Below are 7,111 nucleotides of genomic sequence, written 5' to 3'. Positions count from 1 at the left end.
GAATGTCACCTTGGTAATGAAGTGTATAAGTGGAGATTGTCTGCATGATTTATGGGTGACTGTGTGGTATGTGGATGCAGGACTGTTGTGTCTGTTAACAGGACATCCTTGAAGTGAGACGTCTCTTCTCAGTGAGTTTACTCTCAGTGTTAATAAATAAATTACTCCAACAAAAACAAATCCAAAACCTTGCATCCCCCCCCCCCCCCCCCCTACAAAAAAACCCCACAAAGTATTTAGTGGCATGTGTAGTAACTTGTAATAGCTTTGACCCCGACAGCTCTGCAGTAACCGGCTGTAAATTACACAGTGCTTGCTCTCTCCACTTTATTACTGAATTTAGAAGTTAGGGTGGTTTAGATCTGGATTTTTACATTAATTCAAATGTATTTGCTTGAACCTGGCAATATACATGTGCAGCGCTCGAGTTGAGGTTTTGGGTCATTGAGTAATTTATTCTCCAAATTAGACACTCTGTGCATAAAATGTATTTTGGTTGATTAAAATGTAACATTACCTTGAAGTCATGAGTACTTTCAGTAAATACTGTACATACTTTAATGCATTAACTACAGCCTGCAATTTGAACTGCTTACTTACTATTTTAAATGCTACTTTGAACTACTGTTCTTCAAACAAAAACAACAGTTATTCTTATTTGCTTTTTGACCACAAACAATAGGGCTGGGAAGCAAATAAACACAGAAACAAAACAGATATATCCCTCCTAAAGTCCAACTTCCACTGCCTCGAAGACCTAGAAGACATTTTCAAAACACTGGATTGGGAAAATAAGGGGCTGAAGATCAATGGAGCCTACTTGAATCACCTACGATTTGCTGACGACATCCTCATATTTATAACGTGCCCAGAAGAATTACAAACAAGAATACAAGAACTACACGAGACTAGCAACAAAGCGGGTTTGAAAATTAACCTGAAGAAGACTCAAGTCATGTTCAATAAATATACCACTCCACAGGCAATTGAAGTGAATGGTGTCAAGCTTGAAGAAGTCAGTAACTACGTATACTTAGGACAGTTAGTTTCGGCAATGGAGAACCAAATGTGTGAAATCAACAGAGGAGCAAAAATGGGCTGGAGTGCCTTTGAAAGATTTAAGCATGGTTCTGAAAGGGAAACTACCCTAATGCCTCAAGAGGAAAGTCTTCGACCAACGCGTGCTGCCAGTGCTAACTTACGGATGCGAAACCTGGACCCTCAATGCAAACATTACTCAAAAATTACAAACGACTCAACAGAGTATGGAAAGATGCATGTTGGGAATAACAAGGAGAGGCAGGAAATGGAAGGAATGGATAAGAGCGCCAACAAAAGTATGCAATGTTATTATAAGAGTGAAAAAACTGAAATGGCAGTGGGCCGGACATGTAGCAAGAAGAAGAGAGCATCACTGGACCAAGGAGGTACTAGACTGGATCCCAAGAGATATAAAGTACCAAAAAGAAGACCTCCAGGAAGATGGCAAGATGAAATTAGAAACACGCCGGAGCAACATGGATGAGGGGTGCAGCAGACAGGGTTATGTGGAAGAATCTTGGGGAGGCCTTCATCCAGCAGTGGATTGAAAAATGCTGAAGATGATGATGATATATATATATATTTTTTCCAACGCTTCAGATGGAACATACTTAAGAAAAGGACTGCATGTGCATACCATATAGCATATTTCTAATATATTTTTTTTTATAAAGCTGTACTTATACGACACTAATGCAAAGGTGGGATCTGGCTTAGACTATTTCTCTTCACCGCTCTGCAGCGACCCCTACAGGCCAGGCACCGAATGAGCTTGGGGGCGGAGATTTGCTGGGTTAGTCAAATCCTCCTTCTACTACCTCCGAAACATCTCAAAGGTCTGTCCCTACCTTTTCCCTCCCGGATGCAGAGAGATGTCATGCATTCATCTCCTCTCGACTCGACTACTGCAACTCTCTCTATGGTGGTCTTCCATCACGTGCCATAAACCGATTGCAGCTGGTTCAAAATGCTGCTGCTAGGATCCTTACCAGATGTAAAAAACATGATCACATTACCCCCTGTCTTGCCCAGCTGCACTGGCTACCTGTAAAGTTCAGGATTACTTTCAAAATTCTCCTGCTTGCCTACAGGCCCTTCATCACACAGGTCCAGAGTATCTCTCCAATCTGCTGACCCGCTATGTAACTGCACGCAAGCTGAGGTCCTCTGACTCTGGCCTGCTTGTTATACCTGAGTAAAAGTGCACCACACTCGGAGAGCACTCTTTTAGCTTCATGGCCCCAACTCTCTGGAACTCTCTCCCAGCTTTAGTGCGTGTAGTTCCCACAGTCGCTCGCTTTAAATCAACTCTCTCGCTTTCAATGCTCTTCAATGCTCTTTAAGCCTGATATCTGTATCCTAGCCCTGTATTTAATGTAATATGCCTGTAGTTAATGTATTTGCAGTGTAATATGCCTGTATTTAATGTATTTGCATTGTTTTGTACTGTTTGTATTTAATGTACTATGCCCTGTATTTCAGTGTATTATGCATTGTTCCTCTCTATCTTGTAAAGCGTTTTGTTTTGGTGGTCCACTATGAAAGGCGCTATATAAAATAAAGATTGATTAATTGATTAAGTATCTAGAAAGATAAATGGGTAGTTATGATAGCAATGTATAATGGTATTGTGTTATGGAATTGTTTAAATTCTGTAGATTTGTGTGACAGGAAGGACTTTGTCACTGGTTCTTGTGCAGATGTGTGCAGCTGGGACGCGTAACAGGAGATGCATTGCTAGGCAACCAATTGAGCAGGTAGACTTGCCTGGCGGTGAGCTGATCGGGAGGTCCAGATTGGCTGAGAGTAGGCATGACCGGGGAGGCTGGGACACAGCTCAAGGTTTCTGCGTGGCCATAGCCATACAGACAGACGCTGAGCGAAAGGTTGCTGTGTTTAAATCAAGGAGGAGAAGCATCCACTCCATGGAGAGAACTACTACACAAAACCCTTCCACTCCAAGACAGTGCTCATGAAGGCATTGCCCAGCCGAGGCCATCAGAAAGAGTCTGGAGTTGCCAGGAGGGTGCCAGCTTCAGTAGGTTAGTTTAGGGGATTTGATCCCAAACTTAGTATAGAGAGGGTTTTGTAGTGTAGAGCAGGACGTCTCTTTTAGTGAGGCTAGTGCTCGCCTTGTGCGGCAAACTTTTTTTTTTAGCTTTGTTTTCTTTTCTTTATTAAATCTGGCGCTAATATTATCACTGTTGGTACCCTAGCATCGGGCCTGTGTTAATCTAAAAACCCTTTGGAAGAATGTTACGGTTAAAACATGCAACAAGCCAGACTCTCAACATAGCAGTAAGTGTTTTGTCTCCTGATGACATAGGATGAAATTCCACCAAAAGCTGGCGGAACCGCATCAAACATTGACTTTGTATGTTTTTATATGTTTTGCCTTTCTATCTGTCACTGTGAAATTATAGTTTTTTTTTACATGCTTGCAGTCTTACTGTTGCAAGATGGCAAAATGACAATTTTGGGATAAGGTTATCATCATGTCACTGGATGACTAATACTTTGTCTGTAACGTTTTGTCAGCCAGGTGAGTGAGGCCTGTAAAACAAACTTAAGGATAAATTGCTCTTATCGGGAAATTCCATCTCCAGTATCTTGTCAACAGAGACTTGCATGGTCAATGCTGAGCTCAATGCTTCAGGGCCCTTTTCCAAAAGAAAATGCCAAGTCTAGCTCAAATTCCTTTCTTTTGAATCCCTTTATGCCACATTTAATACTCTCGTTTAGATGCTATCCAATACGGCATTTTCTCTAACACATAGAATATCAAGGCTCATCAAACCTAAGGGTCAAGTTGCAATGACTCTGAAACCACCATAGTTTGGAAGAAGGTACCTGTTGAAAAGCACACCTCACCTCTTGGTAAACATTTCCTTACACTGTGCCGTATAAAGTTGACGGTCTTCAATAGATCTGTATTTAGTTTGGGAACTAAACATATACAGTACTGTGCAAAAGTTTTAGGCAGGTGTGAAAAAATGCTGTAAAGTAAGAATGCTTTCAAAAATAGACATGTTAATAGATTATATTTATCAATTAACTAAATGCAAAGTGAGTGAACAGAAGAAAAATCTACATCAAATCCATATTTGGTGTGACCACCCTTTGCCTTCAAAACAGCATCAATTCTTCTAGGTACACTTGCACAAAGTCAGGGATTTTGTAGGCATATAGTCAGGTGTATGATTAAACAATTATACCAAACAGGTGCTAATGATCATCAATTCAATATGTAGGTTGAAACACAATCATTAACTGAAACAGAAACAGCTGGAATAAAAGCTGGAGGAATAAAACTGGGTGAGGAACAGCCAAACTCAGCTAACAAGGTGAGGTTGCTGAAGACAGTTTACTGTCAAAAGTCATACACCATGGCAAGACTGAGCACAGCAACAAGACACAAGGTAGTTATACTGCATCAGCAAGGTCTCTCAGAAGTCTGGTCAGAAGTGGCCTTCATGGAAGACTTGCGGCCAAAAAGCCATACCTCCGACGTGGAAACAAGGCCAAGCGACTCAACTATGCACGAAAACACAGGAACTGGGGTGCAGAAAAATGGCAGCAGGTGCTCTGGACTGATGAGTCAAAATTTGAAATATTTGGCTGTAGCAGAAGGCAGTTTGTTCGACGAAGGGCTGGAGAGCAGTACACAAATGAGTGTCTGCAGGCAACAGTGAAGTATGGTGGAGGTTCCTTGCAAGTTTGGGGCTGCATTTCTGCAAATGGAGTTGGGGATTTGGTCAGAATTAATGGTCTCCTCAATGCTGAGAAGTACAGGCAGATACTTATCCATCATGCAATACCATCAGGGAGGCATCTGATTGGCCCCAAATTTATTCTGCAGCATGACAACGACCCCAAACATACAGCGAAATTCATTAAGAACTATCTTCAGCGTAAAGAAGAACAAGGAGTCCTGGAAGTGATGGTATGGCCCCCACAGAGCCCTGATCTCAACATCATCGAGTCTGTCTGGGATTACATGAAGAGAGAGAAGCAACTGAGGCTGCCTAAATCCACAGAAGAACTGTGGTTAGTTCTCCAAGATGTTTGGGCCAACCTACCTGCCGAGTTCCTTCAAAAACTGTGTGCAAGTGTACCTAGAAGAATTGATGCTGTTTTGAAGGCAAAGGGTGGTCACACCAAATATTGATTTGATGTAGATTTTTCTTCTGTTCACTCACTTTGCATTTTGTTAATTGATAAATATAAACTATTAACATGTCTATTTTTGAAAGCATTCTTACTTTACAGCATTTTTTCACACCTGCCTAAAACTTTTGCACAGTACTGTATATACTTCAACAGTTTACAACACAAATAAATGTAAACCGTCCCTTTCATCTCCAGTTAATTTCTGCAATCCATACTCACAGAACCCAGGCCCAGCCAGCTGGCATAAACCAGTGTTGGAGGTGTAGTTTAATCACAGGTCTGTGAAGTGGTTGTGCGCTGCATCTTCTGCATTTGAAAGAAGAGCTTTGTATGCAGCAAGTGTCTTTATTCTTGGTGGCTCTTTTTTTATAACAAGCAGCGAGTTAACAAATCCTGCAATGCTTCGCTTACTCACAAAAGTGAGAGCAAGTGTTATAAAATAAACTGAGCACAGCATTTTGGCACTAAAGATGTAAGCCCCTGTTGTCAAATGTGTTCACTGTTGCTGGAGCTTTTATAAATAAATGTTTCATTTATAAATAAATGTTTCATTATATATATATATATATATATATATATATATATATATATATATATATATATATATATATATATATATATATTGTAAAAGGACTCACCCACTCGGGTTCGTTGCCCCTTTAAGAACTTGACCCAGCACACAGAAATGGAGTTTTCAGCGCTGACGCGCTATTTTTTTAATAACACAAAATAAAACAAACACAAAACAAACACCTAGCTCTTTCCGAGCACTAACTACACACGCAGGAACCTAACTACCACAGGACGGCTAAGCCGTTTCCCTGTCCCAAAACTTAACCACACAGGTTTGCACTATACTTTTTTACCTTGGGACTGCCAGGAAGCAGAGCACTCCTTTCTGCCTCCTTCTCCTTAGCAGCCCCGAGCAGACTGCCTGCTCTCCTTTTAAACCCCGCACCTGGGTCTAATTTCCCAATAACGCCCAGGTGCGGATGATAATTAATAATAAAACAAATTAAACAAAACAATAAGACAATTAACAAAACTGATTAACTGAAAAAGCAGAAACAATCAAACAAAAAGGTGCATTTCTCTCGCAGGGAGGTTTTAACCCCCTCCCTGCTGTCTCTCACAACCCTCTCTCTCACATATCCCCCCCCCCTTGTCTTTACAAGACACAGGCCACGAGACGGCCACCTCCTCCCCTAAAACACAACCACCCACCCTCAAGTCCATAAATGTCCTTTCTTGCCCTCTTCCACGGGCAGGCTTGAGGGTGGATCGGTCCACATCCCGGCTCAGCCAGGTAAGGACCGCGCACCGGCGACAAGGGGACCCAACGGTTCGACAGGGGCGACCGGAGCGTAGACCGTGGCACTGGAGGATGCAGCAGTGGACAGAGATCTTCCCCTGGGAACCGGCGCAGTGATGTCCGATCACCCAGGGGAAGCGAAGCAGCGAACAGGGGGAGTGACAGCGACGTCTGGCAGCAGCCCAGCGACGTCTGGGTGCTCGGGGGGAGCGGAGCAGGGAACCAGGGGCAAAGCTGTGGCCAGTGCTGCAGACTCCTGGGCTCTAGGTCCAGCGCAGGAAGGTCCGGGAAGACCGGCCGGGTGTCCTGGAGCAAGGAGTGAGGGACTGGACGCAGCAGCGCCGGACTGGACCGTAGGGGTGGTGGTCGGGGCTGTGGTGGAGGTATGCGTTCCCCCTCCTCCGCGGGCTCCAGAAGCAGCGGCTCCTCCCCTCTAGGCTCTGTCAGCGGCAGCTCCTCCCCTCTGGGCTCTGGCAGCGGCAGCTCCTCCCCTCTGGGCTCTGGCAGCGGCAGCTCCTCCCCTCTGGGCTCTGGCAGCGGCAGCTCCTCCCCCCTGGGCTCTGGCAGCGGCAGCTCCTCCCCCCTGGG

This window comes from Acipenser ruthenus, chromosome 5 (genome assembly GCF_902713425.1).
Source record: "Acipenser ruthenus chromosome 5, fAciRut3.2 maternal haplotype, whole genome shotgun sequence".
NCBI lineage: Eukaryota > Metazoa > Chordata > Actinopteri > Acipenseriformes > Acipenseridae > Acipenser > Acipenser ruthenus.
This window is presented reverse-complemented; position numbering follows the sequence as displayed.